This window comes from Vollenhovia emeryi, unplaced genomic scaffold (assembly GCF_000949405.1).
Source record: "Vollenhovia emeryi isolate VEMERY1.0 unplaced genomic scaffold, V.emery_V1.0 DF939139.1, whole genome shotgun sequence".
NCBI lineage: Eukaryota > Metazoa > Arthropoda > Insecta > Hymenoptera > Formicidae > Vollenhovia > Vollenhovia emeryi.
In genome coordinates, this window is record NW_011967227.1 from 1555618 (window position 1) to 1575704 (window position 20087).

At 42.3% G+C, this 20087-nt stretch overlaps 1 protein-coding gene across 10 annotated transcripts in view; it reads right to left on the reverse strand.

The window, feature by feature from the left end:
• LOC105567276 (homeotic protein female sterile) overlaps window positions 1-20087 on the reverse strand; it is a 394357-nt gene that overhangs the window by 38673 nt on the left and 335597 nt on the right. The gene's annotated exons all lie outside the window — the stretch shown is intronic.

Here is a 20087-nt window from a genome sequence, read left to right on the forward strand (position 1 = left end):
ATCATCACACAATACTTTATTTACCAAATATGTCAATAAATCATAATAATGCACGCAAATATGCTTGAGCGGTATATTCTAAATGGTGCCAACATAGTGAGCGAAATATTAAAGTTGATTTAAAGGGTTTACTGATAAGAAACAGCATTCTCTGGGGAGCTCTGCAAAACGCTTCCCTCTAATTTTAATGAAACTTTAATGATATTTCGAGAATCTCTGGAAACGGATAGCCTCATAAATTTTATACATAACGATGTAATACCTCACAAATCTTTTAATAGCTGAATTGTTTCATCCTTAAATAAATTTAATTTCAGTGCTAACAAATCTCCGTCATTCCAAATAAACATTCCCTTTAAAAATCAGGATTAACAAATGTAATAATTACGTTTCTCATTAATAACCTTTATATTAAAATTAAATCACAGTCATTTTGAGAAAGATGTTGCGTATAAAATTTACTATCGAGATGCAAGTTCCGAGCAAAAACCGTTCGTTAAATTTTAAACATAAATATTTACTTTTAGTTACAATATTAAATTACGCACACTGATATCTAAACATAGTCATATCGTTCTTACTTTATATTTTAATACGTGCAATTAAACATAAATTTAAACAGATTACAAAATATATAATCTCGATAAAAATTGCAACATTTATCAAGCTAACTTGTTCTTTTTATAAGCGCTTGAAGAGTGGACAGATAATATATTATCTAACAATGTATACAATCACCAAGAAAATATACTAATTGCAGAATGAATAACCCATAATGAGCGTTGATGTCTCAGATGGAGGTCTTAGACAACTGCTATACAAATAACAATGTGAGATCTCAAATATACAATGCGATTTAGAACATTAGTACTGCGCTGCTTAAAAGTTTACAGCGCGTAGAGGATATTGGAGAAGGCATTCCGTTGGTTCTGAAAATATAAACGAGTACGAACCTGATATCTACGCAATATAAACCTAAGATAATAATGAATATTCGATTTCATGCTTATCCGCTTAGATGAATAGTCTAACAACTCTAACATAAGGCGGCACACAAAGAAAGCTTTATTTTCACGTTGCCGATCCGGAGAAGGTATTAATCTTATTACGTCCTAAGACGACGCAATAACTTCTGAGTCACGTAGTAACAAAAGCCTGCTCGTTCCAAGACTAATCTTATACAATCTGAGACAAACACAGCTTAGCTATGCTCCCCCCATATCATGTGGTGTTACTTTTTCAATTCGAGGTTTGTGTAGAAATATATTTTTATTTCCGAGTGGCCTTCTTGAAGCTGTTTTGTACACATGCACAAACTCATTCTTATCAGCGAAATATCAATTTCTTTATCGCATATGTTCTGCAAGAATATTTAAGTTGAGTTATGTTACAGCAATTGTACAAAATATGCCTTTTGTGTTATTCTAAAGCTTGATATCGCAGTAATATTCGTTCATACTTTAGAATGTTATACAACTTGTGTCATAAGTGTATCATGTAATTCCAATGCAGCTGCGGACACAATTTTTCTTGTTGTATAATGGGAAGAATATGAAGTTGAGAAGGTTAAACGGCGAAAAAATGCAATCGATACGGAGGCAGTAAATAATCTTCAGCGGTTCGTTTCTTGATAACTCATCGGCGCGAAACGAGCAGGTGTGGTAAAGCCAAAAAATGCTTCCAGTCGACTCGTACGAGCGCAACGGGGAAACTTCTGTGCCTTCATTGTTTCAGTCTTCCGGCATTACAAAAGAAACGCCGTGGATGGAGGCGGCCGGAGGCTCGAGACCGACTCAATTACAGTCGCTGAGCGACGCGATAATTGGGATCAAGATTGATTGTCTTCCTTCCTTTCGCGCTGACCTCCCACAAACACAAGCTACCCGAGACGTACATTTTCTTTTCTCCCGTCTCACATAAATAAAGCAGTGCGGAAAACAAAACGCAAGTCGTCCAGACGGAATACGGCTTTAGCCAAAAGTTTTTTATTTCGCGATCAATTTTAGCACGAAATAAATATATATTTTAGTAATTAAGTACTCCGAAATTAAACCCATCTAGATATGTTGACAAACATCAGAAAAAGGTTTTACCACGGTTTAAAAATAAATTTCGATCTAAAATAAATAAATAAATAAATTTGAAACGTATCTGTCAAGTTTGTTAATTAATTTGCTTGAAAATTACAATTCCGCAAAATTCTGCTTCGATTAAATAAAGGAAGAAATACAGCCTGATGAATTAAACGCTTATTAATGGGACGGGGGACGACGGGACCAGTGATATTACATCGTAGTTACATCGGAAACGGCGCCAAACGACATGTTTGTTCGACGTTAGCGTCATCCATTGGAGCCGAGCGACATAAAAAATTTTATTGGCATCAATATCCGGCTGAAAATTACGAGGCTCACGTATAAGAAGTACGATAGTAAACCGCGCGCGATAATAATTCGCCGTCTCGCGTGAGAGCAGTCGGATCGTTTTCCCCCATCTAGGCTGCGTGGAAAAAAAACCTACGCGAAGACATCCGCGAAAACGACTCGATGACGGGGCGCAGGAGGGAAAAAGCAAAGGAGGATGGTGCTAGACGGGCTTGCGGGATGGTTGCTCACTTCATGGCGGCGGGAGGTCGATGTCGAGCAACCTTTTTCACCTCGATAAAGCCCTGTCGTCGAAGGTGGCCGACGAGCACGATCCTTCAGACCCGGGCTAACCCCGTTTTATAACCCCTCACCCATTTACCCCCGTCAACCCCCTGTCGCAGTCTTGCCGCGCAACGGGAGCACGCCGAGAGGGAAAGAACGTGTTCCCGCTGCTGAAATGAGCATCGCAGACAGAATGATAGAGAGAAACTATGCGAGCCGAGAAGACGAGAGAGAGGAAGAAGCGGAGAGAAAGAAATTGGGTGGATAAGAGGCGCGAAGAAAGAGGGGGAGGGCGAGGGGTGTCGACGGGTATACGCCATCCACCCGTTGAGCCGTTGCAAGGGCTGCAGGACGGCTGAGCGAGATTACTAGGATTTGCGCGTAGATTTGCATATCGATTTTCCCGGTGGAACAGTGTCGTATGGCGGCGAGGGCCCGCACACGATTTGCCTTAATTTCGCTGCGGGAGGTGTCTGCCACATTAGCCCCGGTGGTTGCAGCTTAAGGGCGGCCGTTTCACGACAAGGCGATGCCGTTTCGGATCGCGCGGCTCGAAATTACCAGGCGGTAACTCCCGAAGAAACGCGGATCCAAATCCGCGACGTGTTGAGAAGCGGAGTTTTTCAGAAAGAGAGAAGAGCACCTCGAGCACATCCGATACGCCACAGCCTTAACTTTTTTCATACCGCGATCTCTTCGAAGAAAGAGAGACATACCTTTCTAATCTCTGTTGCATTAAACATTGGTACTATCAAATATTATTATTATTCGACAGTTATTGTATATTGAAGAATGTACGTATGTAATTAGAGATTGGATCGTTGAATAAAAAAAAACTTGAGGGTAACAATGCTACGACGCGGAAAAATGAAAAAGAATTGACGGGAAAGGTCTTTTCCCGTCTAATTGACTTTGGAGAGTGATTGCATATAACGCCACATATATAGCGTAAATTCTCTCTATACGAGAAAGTCTAACCGCTCGCTTCTTCCGCAGTACCCTTTCACAGCGGCCAGTGTCATAATCGGATCAACGAAGGGGCACCGACGACGAAGATATCGGGAGAGGACTGCGGGACGTAACCGGCGGATATTGGTGCGATGATAGGCCAGATTGAGAGGAACTTTGTTATCTGGATTACTTAGGGGAGCAGAAAAACATGGGCATTGTTCCCCGATCGAATCTGCAGTATCTATATGTGTACATATACAAACTACGAAGATGACCGCGGTTCAAGAATAAACGCGAAAGCCTTCTTCGTGGATATTTCACTATTACGTCTTCCGCACCTCTATAGATATACACAAGTGCACAAGTATTACGTAAAAATGCAATCGCAGTACCGGTAATCGTAAAGATAAAAACGCATCGGCCAGAATAACGTTGAGAGCAACCAGATCAGAGATTTTGTCCATAGCGCTAATATTGATTAAAAGTCACCTAATGGAAGTAATTAATCAGTTCCCATTGATAACTTACATTATTTCGTTAGGCGAACCATTTAATACACGATCTTTGTTTAGCTTCTTTGCGCGATCTCGCAGCGGTTTATATTATCCGGCAAATGTCCGACCCCGTTTAATTCCCGTAAGAATCCGGGGCGGCGGGCGGGAACTAGCGCATCGGTTTCAGTAAGAGAGGGAACCGCCGAGGTGAAAGCCGATTGCGGGCACCGCAAAAAAGCTCGCGCCCCAGGGAAACGAGTTTCAGCGGGATTTCGCATTGCGGAAGATAGACAACGGCTGCATACCTCTATCACCCCACGCGGGAGAGACGCGGCGGGATAATGAATCGAGCGAAAGAGTCGATGACGCGGCCAGTCGACGGGAGAGACCAGGCGAGGTCGAAGCGGACCTCCATACGTATCCTCTCCACCCGGGTTTTGTCACGCTCCGATCTGGGGCTTGCGGTCGCGACCACCGCTGGCAAACCTCGTCTATACTCACTCGAGCCGTCCGTCCCCTCGCCCGCTCGACGCTCCTTTACTCGCCGAGGACGGCCCGCAGCCGTCGACCTCCACGACGTCCCACGTACCGCTCTCACGGACGATGTGTTTTAGCTAAGGCGAGCCGGCCGGTTAATTCGAAAAGTGGCGGCTCTCTTTCTCTACCTCTACGTTCCACCGCGCTCCGCGTATCCGCCCTCTTCTCACTCCCCCGCGGCCGCGACCGTCTTGGAGAACCACCACGGAAGCCGAGAGAAAGCCGGACCAAATGACATTAGGGGTCTCGTTTCATTACGGCGACGGACGTGAAAGCACAGCTGAGTCAGTGGCTATACCCCTGGTGTATAAAAGGAAGTCCGTTCTCCTCCCTTTGTTTTTTTACTCCACTTCCTCACCGTCTCCCCTCCCCCCCCCCCTCCGTAGATCTTTACGGCGTTACGGAACAATTTCCTTTTTGTTTCGAGCATTTTCATTACCTATATCTCTCGTCATTGTGATTTCAGCGCTTGTGTTGGAAGACAAACTCCGCTCTCCTTCCCGAAGCATTATCGAAATCACACGGTGGAAAGTTTTTCAGAACATGTAAAGGTCTCGGAAGTTATAAAGAACAACAACTATCTCACTGTTAGATAACATCTATAAACTTCAATTACAAACAATTGGGAAGAGTAGCTCGTCATTGTTTTGCACCAAGTATTAAACGTAAAAAAAGTTTCAAATAATAGAACATTATTTCTCAATTTAGTTTAAATGCAGCATGATGGCACGACTTCTGTCAATCCTCCCAAAATTAAAAACAACGCGCTTAAGCATGTGTGCACATATGTGCACATTTTAAAAAGCAAGCACCGATTCGGAATGAAAGAAACGCTGGTAACAATCTGCATGCCATATTATGCAGTACCGTAAATAAGCTCGGTCAACTCTATTTCCGAATATGGTTATTTCCATCCTAAATAAATTCGGCAACAGTTAATTTTTTTAGAACTAAATTTTAAGATACAAGAGGGAAAATTTCAAGATTGTAAAATTGAAAATAAAATGGGAATTTTCAGCTCCCGTTCTAACGTCCGTGAATAGCGAAAAGGGGTTCGAGGGCAGTGAGCATCGTGCGCGATTGAAATAAACATTCTCCTTTCGTCTTATTACGCACTGCGTTCTTATTTCTGTATTCGATCGGTCGGCTATTCCGAACGCTCCTTCGAAAATTTCATCCGAAAAGTATCAGCCTTAGTAAAGTATTTTTAACTTTTCAACTTTCAGCGCCAAGTGCCCTCGCAATTGCCCGAATGCCTCGATCTCGACGTGAAAAACCGCCATTCTTCTTAATTCAATATCTGTAAGGTAAATGAAGTGCTCGAGAGAAACGTCTGCAAGTGGACGAGGTTTACTCGGAAAAAAATAGCGTTGAAACAAATTAACGTCTGCAACTAACGCGACGCTTTTGCAGTCGTTTAATTTAACGTTGTCCACACGCCTCGCAATACGCGGCAAGTATTTCGCAGTCGCGAAGTTCTATTTCCGAGACGCAGCGCGACAGTTAACGACGTGACATTATTAACGGCACTCGCTCGCAAACGTCGGAACGCCTCCGGGCTAAATTAGCGGACAACGCACGAGCGGGCGTCTTCTCCGCGGACAAATTTCACCGGGGATCAACCGGAGTTGACGTCGCGCGTACCATTCGCGTGTCATTCTGGCAGCGCTTTCACACGGTACATATTAATGAGTAAAAGTTAATCCCCGATACCCGTGCGATCCTTTATGTAGATCACGAACTCTATTAGGTGGTGTCTGTAGAATCCCGTGATGCCGTCTATATTAGTTCCATGCTCATCTCGGAGCGCGCGTCCTCCGCACCCGAGAGTTCTGAGACGCAATTCTTAGCGGAACTTATACACGTTGCACGTATGTCATTGCGTCGGATGGCATTGCCATGCGGTACATGGTAATAGGAGTCGCTCGATCGGCATATGAAGGGCGTATTACAGGGGAACGAAGTTGACACAGGGATGTGCATCTAGGGCTTTGCCGTGGTATCAGATGCGATGCGACGGCCTGCATTCTGAATACCTGCGAGTTATTATTCTTCGGTTTCGATCGCGTGCAATCGCAGAGTAGATTTAGTTAGTTACGATTGCTGGCATCTGACACATTGTTGCATTTCAAGGGGTAAACCGGGCATTGTGGTGTACAGATTTGCGGCATCACTGCACTGAGAAAAATTTTCATCGGATAAACCAATTAAATAGTGTTTCCGATGGTTAATTTTTCCGAATACGTTTTCCGATTGAACTATGGATACATCCGATGAAATTGATCCGTTGAAATTTTTCATCGGACATACAATTTAATCGAATATATCCGTTTGTTATTAAGTAATTGGATTATATGTAATCGGACATTTTTCTCAGTGTGGGCATTACTAGGCATTACTAGGTATTTTTTGGGCATTAGTTTGGGCAGTAGGCCTTGGGGCATTATAAAGGTAAAACAAATTAAAGTAAAACAAGATAAATAAGATAAAATAAGATAATAAAATTAAGTAATGCCCACTGGGCATTAGTAGGCATTGGTGTACCTGATTCTGATCAGCGGTTTACCCCTCGTTGCATTTATTCTTTACTAAGCTGTCTTCAGAATGCACCATCATTATTTATTGTCTCAAACTGTCGCTCATTATCACGCCGCAAATATTCCGAAGACAATATTTCTTAGAAGAATTTTTGTTTCCGTAGCGCTTCATTTCGACACGAATTAAGAAAGCTTTAATTGAAAAGTATAAATAATTTCGAAGGTAATATAATAAACTATTGTATTTCACGACTTCTAGAAAGTGGGAAATATCTCGTATATTTTTCTATCTATAAATTACAAAACGTCGTCGATTGTTTCAATAATGATATTATTTTGACATCGGCTAATCCAATTGAAAATAATGAAATTGTGTGACCGAGTAATTCAACGCGCCGCATTATATGACAGATGATCGCCGTTTCGACGCGTCAATATCGATGCGCGATTATAAATACTAATTAAGAGCGCGAGCGAATCTTGATGGACAGCTGTTGCGGCTGCAATTGCATTGGAAACGTCATCCAGAGCGGTCGATAGGGAGTGCCTGTGCGTGTGCGTCGCGCAACATCCCGCGTATGCGTGTAATTGAAACTCAAACGGTAGCGCAGAAATCACACACGGATTCCGAAACTGAATTCGCTTTGCGCGGGAGACTAAATTCGATCGATGATTTTTTAATGCGCGTAATCGGATTTCCCCATGGTGCGGTGCGCGCTGATATTTACGATTTACCATTGTGTTACATATCGAGAGGACATAGTTCAAACATTTCCCGAACCGGTTTTTTTTTTATTTCCTGTTTGTGCACGTTGAGTAAGTTCGTGCCGCGGCAAATAATGACTGATACGGTCATTCAAAAGGGTTTGAAAATATCAGTACTGTACATGCGCTTCATAAAATTCGGATGTATCTCGAGTTTACATGACAAATTGGCGAAAGCAAATTTGTGTAAATGATATTTAGAAAATATATATATATATAAAATATTTGAAACGCATCTAATTTATTGAACTAACAGATACACAAAATTAAATTATTATATTAACTTGAACGGTTTAAATTTAATAAATTCCCGATTATTCAATAGCGTTTAAATTCAATGAATTTCTAATCTCTGTTTGAAATTTCGCTCTGACATAAGCATTAATACAAAGCGTACATAGCAGTGATGTAAAAAGCGTAGATCAACACTTGATAATTATTAGGGGATTTTGTTGAGTATGATATTCATACCGTACCGTACCATTGGTAACACGATTACATAGGTGTGTATATATATATCTTTTTCTGGTGAACTGAAAGCACTGGCCACCGCCGTTCTCCCACTGGACTGTTTGCACAATGAATTTACTCGCTGGTCACGATGGTACTTCCTTCGCGCAATCCATGAATGTTGTGCCCTGATTGTCGTTAGATCGACAATTTAACAAGACGATTCTCCGAGTGTGAGTTATCGTTTAATGAACGCCTCTTCGACTTCGGAGTGTTGAAGTGCTCTAGACTCTAGTGCAGCGTGCGGAGCTGGTCTTACCACTTGAGCAAAGGGCTGCTAACCCTCGATTTTCCCACTCCCTCCTCTCGCCCTTTCATCCGCTACCCTCTCCCCCCCCCCTCTCTCTCTCTCTCTCTCTCTTCTCTCTCTCTTTCTCGAGCGCCACACCACTGGCCTTTTCCTGCTCCTGCATGCCCGCGCCAACTTCTCCCGTTAACCGAGTCAGAGGAATTACGATAATTTGCAGAAGAGAACGAGGAAGGCGAAACTGGTGGTCAGGTAGAGAAAGAAACAGACAGAAGGAGCTCGAAGGAAAAGAGGGTGCTCGGAGGTTCGAGTTTTTAGCCGTTTGATTCGTCAGCACAATTAAACGAATTAATAGGCGCCGCTTCGCTCGTTCAGCTTTCTCTTTCTCCGTTCCACCATTTAATCTGCTATCCACTGGTTACGATCCTTTTCTCAACATCCGTGGTAACAATCACAGTTTGCAAGAGACATTGATTACCGGCGACCCAAATGATTGCTTGCCTTTCGCGAAAAACCGACTGTGATTTTTTTCAATCCCTAAAAGTCTGAAGCTTGATAAAAACTAGCACAAAAATGAAAGATATGTACAATATTAATACTGTTATATTAAAATTGAAATTAACGTTGATTTTATCATCATAATAATGAATAATCAAATCGGATTATGTCACAATAATATAATTCAACGCTACACACACACATACACACAAGCTCTCTCTACAAAAGCAATAGAACTCACGAATAGACCCACGCGAATTAATTTTCTTGAATAAATTTAATCAGCTAACCGCCATTTGTTCAAGCAAATTTTTTCATATTGCATATTTGTAATCTTAAAAGATGCCGCTTAGTTGAAAAATAGCAAAGCGATCTCGACCATCGTAAAAACTTGCAGCGTGCTTGTCTTGGCAGCGACGAACGACTGGAAGCTGGTCCGTGACAGAATAACAATTTCGCGAATTAGACAGATCAAAGGGAATAAAGTTCGACGGTGATCCAGGCGGAAAGAAAACCGAGACGAGGAAGGATGAAGACGCGGAAGAGAGAAGAGCGACGTGCGAGCGCGAAAGCGGGGCCAGCTCAAAGGCGAAGGAAATTTTCCCGAGTTCTAAGTGATAGAAAAAAAGAGACGTTAGAAGGCACGGCGTGCCACTCGCAGCACTCGTTTCTGTAAAGCCTCCTCCCGCGCTCGCTCTTACCGCTCACCCTCGACTCTTCCTTCCGTCATCCATCGTGCTAAGAGTCTTGCTGAACATCAAAGGCTTTGCATGGCTCTCTCCCGCGTGCACGATAAAATAGACACGATGTACCAAAGGCAAACCACTAAGCCTCCCGCTCTCCGAAAGCCCTGATTCAAATCGGCCTCGACGTGACACGATAATTATTGCTCGCCCTCCGCAACCTTCTCGTGAGAGTAAATTTGTCCCCGACTTTCGTGCAACAACTGCATGCAGTCGTACGGAAAATTACACCGATGTTAGAGTTTCATCTCGCACTTCCATAATAATCTTTTCAAAACAATGTGTTAAATTAGATATATATTTAAATGCTATCGAATAAGAAATATCTATTTCATTAATAATTGCAATTACTACCTCGATAAAATCCGAAAATAAAATATTAGAAAGTCGATGAAATTGCTCAAAATTATATGGTTTTTGTATAATTCTGACTTATAATTCCGTGCAATTCTCTTTTAGTAGTTAACAATTTTTATGTACTTTTCAGGAAACGGAAAATTTCATTTCACCTCATTCCACGGATAAAATAGCATAGAAACTTTTATTTTATTACGATAAAAACATGATAATAAATGCACATTAAAAAAATTAGCATGAGGGTGCAAAGGTGTAACGGTATGTATTCGAGTGCGCGAAATATTTGGTACACGGGAATTAAGAATTTATTGCTATTAGCAAATCGGATTTCAAATAAATGCGACGCGCAAAAGTAAACAAAGTGCATTACCCTCCGGCTATTATCAGGGCCATTAATCGATAATGGAACGCATTACACGCGGCGTTACACAGCATAATAAAATTTTATAACGTATATTCATCGAATTGACCAACACGTCCCGCACGGCGCAATGTAATTTCGCCGTTGCGCACAGCGCGCGAGCGCTCGGGGCTCTCGCGCGTGCACGCACGCGTGCACGCACACACACACGTCACGTGTGTATACACTTATAAATTCGCGACGTGTACGCGGCACAATGTCGCCTAATATGCATGTAAATCACAGTGGTGCGTAGAAACCGCCGGTTGCGGTTCAATCTCGAGTTGCGGCACCGACTCACGGCCGTCCGCTTACAAATTCATGTGATTTTCTACGGTGATTACCGGCGATGCCTCCCCTGCGAATCGGCCTATCATTTTTTATCGGCGTCTCGCATCGCCGGGATTACGCCTCTCTTTCTCTTTCTCTCCCTCTCTCTCTCTTTCGCTGCGATAAATATTTAACGCCCGGTCCCCGCCGTACGCTTGCGGCCGTTCCCGAAACCGCGGTCCGGCCGGCGCGATTTATCGCGTTAAACAATCGCGATCGACATTGTTGCGTCGTTTCGAGATAGAAGCGTACGCGCCTCGAGCAATCGGCCAAACGCGAATTTTCGAATCTATCGGATCTACGCTTCTCTGGCGGCGTTTAGAAGCGCATTACATACGTTCGGCTGGCTTCATATCGGCCCCCACGGTACATTGATTTAATCCCCGATTCTATATAGAGTTGCACGCGGCCGGGCTATATCGCGTTTGAGAATGGCAGGGGGAAAAAAGCGATTTCGACCGATGTTCGTTACGCGCCTTCGATCGAGATCACCTGACCTGACCGAAGCGGATGAGTCTGACGACAAATCGCGAATAATGAGCACACGGAAATAATGAATCTCTCCGTTTCGACAATATCATACGCATTCAAGCGTCAATTTTCCTGAATTAGAGACAGAGAAGCAATTATAAAAAGTCTATAGAAATATTTCCGAGTCAAATAAAAATTTCACGCACGGAAAGCAAATAGCAAAAGAGCTTTAAGAGCACTGTAGTTTCTAAGCTAATTAAAAATATATAACTTATATTTTAAACTATTTCTTGCAGAGATTACTCCAATTTTCAAAAACGAGTTTCTGTGGTTCTCATTTACGTTGCATATTTTAATTACCGTGCCTCAATTGTGGCTAAGACAAGGAAAAGCGGAATGTCATCAGCTACATATTTGTGCTATAAATTCCAAACAACAATTACATACGTTGTAATATCTTTCATAACAAAAAACCTGATATGACAGAGAGAGAGACAAAACACAGATGCAAATTATTTATATAGATTAAATAAAACGGTATTTTTCTATTACGGTAAAAAGATTAAACAATTAAAAAACCATTTAAAAGCTATTTATAGTTTGCTCATCATTGCTTGAAACCGGTATCAATTGTACATACACGAGGCGATGATAAAACGAACGATAAAAATGAAACTACGTATCGGTTAGCAAACGGAGAATCCAATTGTTTAAAATTTAATCGCGACACTTGACATCGCGCGCGCGGTATTTGACTTTTGACGCGATAAAATACGCAACAAATTCCCGAATACAGGAATCGTAACGCGCCCGGCTATCCGCGCGTGGCACGAATGAACGAACAAAAAAAAAACAAATAGCTATTATAAAAGTGTAATTCGATGCCGCGAAACTGCGACTTTTGTATCGCGATCGCGACATTTCCGCAGTCATCGGATACAAAATCTGCCAGTAACGTTTTCAGCAAAAAGTGAGATTTGAATATCATATCGGTTTTGGCTCTGTAAAAGCTAGGTCATCTCGGCAATGATGAAGAATCTTTTTTTTTTCCTCGTTGCCATTCGTTCGTACTGGACGCTAGTTCGGTCCTGGCAGAACATCGAAACAATCGTTACGATCCAACGTATCCTATTATGGCGTCCGGTCAGAGCTAATCGATCATGAACGCACTGCATTTTCTAGGACAAAAGCGTAAAACAGCGAAAATGCGAGAAATCTGCGAGTCACGCGAATGCCCGTTTTTCAAAATATATGGAGATTATCGCTATTTCGCAAAGAAAAACGAGTAACACGATAGGCGAAGGTATATTACCCAGTCAATCATCGTGCCCTAATTTTTATGAAGCATTTGGCTAAGATATCTCGATGGTTTGGTACATAGGTACGCGGAGCTTACAAAATTCACGAATTGACAACGAGTTGGAAAAAGAAATTTAGAAAATTTAGGAATGAATGACGCACGAGTAGAAATGATCCCGGAAGGATTTAGAATAGCTGTGATAAGCATGCCGCTCCTTTTCCCAGGGAACGTTGGCGATTTGGCGACACAAATAAGGACATAAGACTTCTGACTTGTCAAATGGACCAGAGCGTCATTTTCAGATGACGAATAAGGTCAATCTGCCGCGTCGGATGTGATTCGCTTCGATGGACGGATACTATGAGCGAAATCAGACGGTAATGTCGCGTGAAAGCTACTCTTGCGTGAACCGTCGTACCATCTTGTTATCCGAAGCAATTACCTGTTTTCTATGCGCCAAAATAATCTAAGTGGGCGTTTGGTCTATCTCTCGAATTCTTCTCTGAAAATCGGAAAACTTCAAATTCTTCCTCCTGCCCTTCCAACCAAGAGTTATTACGTGAATCTCGACATATTGATTAAATTTCGTTTAAAGCTATTCCGCAGACAAATCTGAAGCTGTATTTAGAAAGTCAAACTAATATTTCGAAGTTGAAAGATTGTCATTTTCTTTGAAACTCTGAAAAGTAATTAAACGATAATTAAAGTATCTGTTTTAACCTTTGCCACTATTGGAAAAATTGAAAAGTCGAACAACGTTTTATCTTCGCACATCTGTTTGTCTTTCGTGGTGAAAGCTAATTATGCTAAACTTAATAATGATCCCTTCTAGTAATATGCAAAGTTTATAAGATATCAAAATACGCCGTTGTTATAATCACGTCTTAATAGACGTCATGCGATCGAAGACTTTAAAGTTTGCAGTTTACGTCAATGGGATAAGCGGTTTATGACAGTGATGCATTAACGATTTCCGCGAAGCCGATCTGTTACCGCAACGGATGTACCACGGTAATAACCCAAAGCTATGATGATGGAGTTCATCACCTGGTCACCAGCTGTTGTCCACCACTACCGCGCCCGGGCAAACGCATATCGCAAATAGCCGACCGAATTTTCGAAAGCTCAAGTACCTCTAGCTCTGTTCTCGGAATTCCATTATATACCAACGAAATTCTACCTCTGAGATTCGAAGAAACAAGTCAGCAGGATGTAACGAGTAACATAATAACGTAGATTTAATATCGTTTTTTGCGTGTTAAAATGCCAGAGAAAGTAAGTATCTTATTGTCAACACAGAAATGAAAATGAAGTTTGTTCAAGCTCGGTCATTATAACGCGATATTGTAGAAATAAATAATATTTTCGGAAAAGTTGCATATCAAGTGAAACGAAACGGCTAAATACATGTTTCAGCTCCGTAGTAATTGTGATTTTAATACGGATTGTTCTTCCGTGACGCGTTCTAGTTGCTATCTTCACGAGTGGAAGGCCGTGCAAATGTAGAAACGTGCCGGGCACCCATGCGTAAAACAGCACTTTTGCATATCAAATTCGCGTTGTGCGCGACTCGCGGCTCATTCAGTTTCCTATTCATACGCTGTTTCGGCGTACAGGGGGAGAAAGAGAGAAGAGAGAAGAGAGACAGAGAACACAGCGGACGCCAGAGACCATCCACCGGCGTGAAATACGGAACAATCGTGTACAGTTCGCCTACGAGAGATCCAGGTGCATGGCCACCTGCTGCTGTTGCCGCCGCCGTTACCCTCGAAATTCGCGATTCGCAAGACAGGCGAAACATTGCCGGCCGGAAGCCGACGGAGAGGGGTCCTAGACAATGCCGCCCCGTTTCCGGGAGCCGGCACGACTGCTTTAACACGCTCCGCTTTTGCTCCGCGTCGGGCAAGAGACAACCCGGTCGTGCGCTGAAGATTTATTCGAACGCGCCAAAGTCGAGAATCGGGCCGGGAGATTCGTGTTTTTGAAATGTAAATATTGGATCAAGCATGTTGCCAGGAAATGGGAAAAACTCGGCAGACTTTTCATAAAATATTGTGTGTGTTCGTCACGTTTATGAAATTCCTCTAAATTGTATATAATGTGTATTTCTACGAGAGATATATTTCCTAGAAGACCAGTATAATAAAATACGTGGACCAATATAATATAATAGCCGAGTAATCGAAGCTCGAATAATCGGAGCTCGGCTGAACATTTGATCATCCAGGTAATATAAACGAAACCGCAGAACGCGAGAATAAATATCCTACATGTCAATTTACGCAAGCAAGTTTATATAGGCGTATGTTCCTACAATATATCTCTAATTCCAGTAGTTTAAGTTCTACAAACGTGTGTAGAAACGCCGGCGAAATGTTGTCTTCATTTTAGAAGATAATATACCTAGCCATTCCGAAGTACACATTCACTGTTTTCGAGATATACCCCATAAAGCACAGAAAGCAAGCAGTTTCACCGAGATACTTGCGTTAAGAAAAATATTTGAACGACCAAGTTGCCTTTCGAGAAATGGCAAAAGTAGAAGAAAAGGAAAATAAAGAAGGGAGGGAGAGAGGGAGAGAGTAAGGGAGAAAATATTAAATAATCATTATGATTTTGTTTCGCAGCAATCACGGAATATTATGTAATAAACTAGTGTTCTTGATTTAAAAATAACAAATCCATTATTTGAAAGACTCAGCTATTCGAACTCCCCTTTCCTTCCCCCAGTATTTCAAGTATCATCACACAGTTAAAAATAGTAAAGCCGATTTATAATCCAGGATGTCAATTTTAATCATACATCACAATCGTTGTCCTAATCGCTTTGATCGTTTATCTTCTCAAGCATTTTCTTCTTAATACTGATGTCGCGTTACATCATACCTCAGTAACGTCCTTTGTAACGACCGAATAATGCGACCAACATTTCCTGGAAGAATCTCACAGAGAATATCGATGTGTGCAATAGAGGGAGCTCTTCATTGACGACACACAGAGTGATGATAAAATTGTCTCGTGACGCGGGAGCGTACATATAGCTGCGAAATTGCGCGACTAAAAATGTATCACTCCGGCTGGGATAAGCTTCTCCCGCCACTGGGCGGGCCCCGGTCGTAAGTCACACCGTGGCGTCATCGCATCGTAAAATATTTTCAATTCCTCGAAAATAACTCGAGTATTCGCAGCACGCATGGCATCGTCCTGGATACACTTTGTTCGCGTTTTATTCATGGCACCGTAAATCACCCGGAGCCCCGCGCCCCGCGCCTCCCTCTGCCACGTCCCCTTGACTCGTCCGGCCCCCCCCGCCCCCGAAACACCCCCCCTCCCCTTTGCAACGCAACTGCGTTACCATGTAAATGTTGCGCAATTAGTCATGGAAACTTTGTCACGTGTAAGTTACGGCGCAGCGCTGGAACCGTTCTTCAAATTTACGGGAGTTTCCGGAGTACTTGAAAATAAGGGAGGAGGCCGTTAAAACGAGGTTAGAGGCGACGACGAGCCGTCGCGAGCTGTCGCGGCGAGATTTTAAATCGAATTATTACAGAGCCGGGATCCCGCGTTCGCCGACGTCGCTCCGACTTTTTTGACCGCGAGGAAGGGCGGAAGGGCCCGCGGATAGACGGAGGAGGGCCAACGAAGGAAAGCACAAAATTACTAACGACACGTGCCGGTCCTCGACGAATCCCGCGAGTAATACAGTCGGCTGCTTTGTGGGGATCTCAAAGGGAAAAGGGCTGAAACGGGCGAGCTCCCATTGTTTCGGCGCCTCGCCACCGCCCGCCCACTATTATTCGCTTTCGTGGCGCGAGCAAACGTTATTGCTTATTAAAGCGATCGCGCCTCTCTTATTTGAAAATCCAGCGAGCGAAAAGCACGGATATGCGAAAAGCAGATTATTACTGTATAATGATCGTTGGTACATACAACCACAAGTTGAGGTAGCCAGCACGAAGAACGTACTGCTTTGGGCTATTCGAATGCGGAAACCGAGTAAGAGTAATAAACGCAAAGCTGCACGCAAAACAGGGGGACGTCCTGTGTGATTTTCAGTCTTCCGTAATGAGAATGAATGAAGAAGCACGGCGAAAACATAAATGTGGCATTATACCTTCAAGTTAAAAACAAAATGAAAACGTCACCACTATTTTCACGTTAGATTTGAGAATTAAAAGCACCAAAGTTGGACTTACGTCAACCTTTCAGCGGTATGTAAAACTGTAGAATAATCAAAATAGAACACGCAAAAGGTTTTGAAAATATCTTGCCCTTCGATACGATATTAAAAGATCAAAAGTATATGGTTTTTACTAATCACAAGACCAGTCGGACCAGCGCGCGAAAGGAACGTACGATGTCATCCTACTAACGAGTCGATTACCCTGTAAAATTGAACATCTCGAATTATTCAATTGGTCCGCAAAGTGAGATACACGCGGAATAAGAAATTTCAAGTAGCTTTAAACTAATAAGCTTAATGGTGAACGAAGGAGCCTTCTGTCCTTTGTGCAGAAGTAGAATCGGGAAAGTTCCACGTGGTACGACCGCACGTGGAGGTTTCGTGGGTGCACGTAAGTACTCGAGGTAGATTGCGTCAAGGTAGGAAGACATTCGGTCGCCATAGTTCCGCTGGTCTCTAAAAGGGGACCAAGTGGAAAGGCTAGTTCTCTTGGACCCGTCGTGTGTGAGTGCACCCACACATTTACGTATCTGTACCGCCTTATACATGACGACTATCCGCGCGCGCTCCTCCATCTCTCTTTACCACTGTCTCTCTCGTTTCGCCTAAGCGCGCGCTATTAGAGTAGATCCCTGCGAATTTGCACGTGGTCGAAGTCGCAGGGAACCGCGAAGTTCCTGCGAAAGCAAATCCGGAGTAAATCGACTGCTTAATCGAGTGACGTGAAATTTGAATAAAGTCTCGGGACCCGATAAATACGGAGTGCGCCGCGCGAGTTTCCTCGTCGATTCGAATTATCGGTGCGATAGGACCGCCACGCCGATGGTGAAACTAGCAAAAATTCCGAGTACGAACGCGAACACCTTCAAAACGCGATTTAATTGCTCCGCAAAGTAGTCTTTATAGCGATATGTACCAATCAAACTTGAGACAGCATACAAAATTTACAATTACCATTTGAACGGTTGAGAATAGTTTCGAAAAAACCAACTGTAATAACAAAAAGTAATTTAAATAAAAATTACAATTAGATTATACTAGAAACGATAAAACGCGCGCCTCGCGCGCGCAGTTTGTGGTCAAACATTTTATATTTTTAAGAATTTGTATACACGCAAAGAAATAATTGTATGCGCAACGTCAATTTAAAGTAAAAAGTAATTTGTCACTCACTGATACGGTTTGCAACAGCAAAGTTGTACATCGCTAACTATACATGTTAAACTGTAACAATACAAACATGTATACGATTATTATAGACTAATTATGTAAAATCCAGACTATTGTGTTAAATATACTTTACATTTAATATTTTTGAAAATAGGTATTTATTAAAATAATTATAGAATACTGTAAAAAGTCTTCCTTTTAAACATAAACTCACAAAATTTTATACTTTCGTTTTGTAACACTTATTCGAATCCTCGTTCGAATCATTTGAATAAATAAAACAAAAACAGAGAACAGATGCTTTATTTTGCACAAGTAGCAAATAATATCAAAATGTAAGACACTTACCTCACCAATTCTCCGCCGTTGCCCGATGCCCCCAGGCCTGCTCCTCCTCTCAGATTTCCTTGTTGCACTTACACAAGACTCACTCGCAAAAATCATCGATCGCGCGAAATTTCGGACACTCCCGTACGCGATGTGAAATACCGCGAAACGCACGAAATATTATTAACATGTGTCGCGTGACTTTCCGTCATACAAATCATTCAAACTAACTTGCAGTTTTGATTCGGAAGAAGTAGTGGATAAATCACTTTTAAATTAGCGACACAAAACACAACGCGTGCATCGGAATCCAAGCATCTGCGGTAAAGAAGTATGTAGTTATTGGCCCGCGACGAAACGATATTTTACAGTCTTTATTGCCATTGAATCTAATCCGCGAAGTGAATTAGGTGAGCGAAACCTTCAGCGATAAATAATTGTTTTTATAATTGTATTTGTAACAGTTAATTCAGATAATTTTCGATTACATTTACATAATGTAACGACACGTAAGAAGCGACATTCTCTATATACATATAATAATATATATATATATAATAGTTAACCGAGGAACGTTACTTGTTACTGATAAAAGTGTACAAATCAATAGCGTTTTATCCACACATTTATCGCGATCGAGTCTTGGAAACCGATAACGCAAAAGTAATAACACGCACGGAGCAACTCGCGCCACTGCTTGCCGGCCCGACGTTCGGCGAGCGATTGAGAGCGCAGCGACCTTCGGATACACGATGGAACGCAAAAACATTGTACGTCACCGCGCCGAGTGAAAAACAACAGAAAAACGTTAAACGTTGAGAATTCGTTGTCCCGCCTACGAAATGGAAAATTCCGTACTTATCACTCGCTCGCCGAACGTCGAGCCGGCAGGCAGCAGCGAGAGTTGTTCCGTGCGTGATATTATTTTTACGTTACCGGTTTCCAAGACCACGCTTTTAACTATCTATCGATTTCGTGTAATCTGTTCCATTTTCGGGGAGAGAAATTTGTACGACTTCGGCGTTCACGGCGTAATTCGCTCTGTCGTTCTTCGCAATTCGAACGGGCAGGAAGTAAAGAACGTCGCTTACTGCATTTCACGGTATTTTACATCGCGTACGGGAGTGTCCGAAATTTCGCGTGATCGATGATTTTCGCGAGTGAGTGTTGTGTAAGTGCGACAAGGAAATCTGAGAGGAGGAGCAGGTCTTGGAGGCATCGGGCAACAGCGGAGAAATCGGTGAGGTGAGTGTCTTATATTTTTATGTTATTTGCGCTAATTGCGCAAAATAAAGCTCCCTACAATCCGTGACGGGCGTCTTAGCCAGCTCGACCACCGGGGCTGTTATAATATTATTTGCAATAACGTGTATATAACTTTAAGATGTTGTTTACGCGTCTATTTCGACTTTTTAAAATATAAAGTATGTTTAATACAATAGTTTCGATTTTGCATAATTAGTCTATAATAATCGTATACATTTTTGTATTGTTACAGTTTAACATATATAGTTAGCGATGTAAACTTTGCTATTGCGACTCGTATCAGGGAGTGACATATTACTTTTTATTTTAAAGTGACATTGCGCATATAATTACTTCTCTCTCTCTCTCTCTCT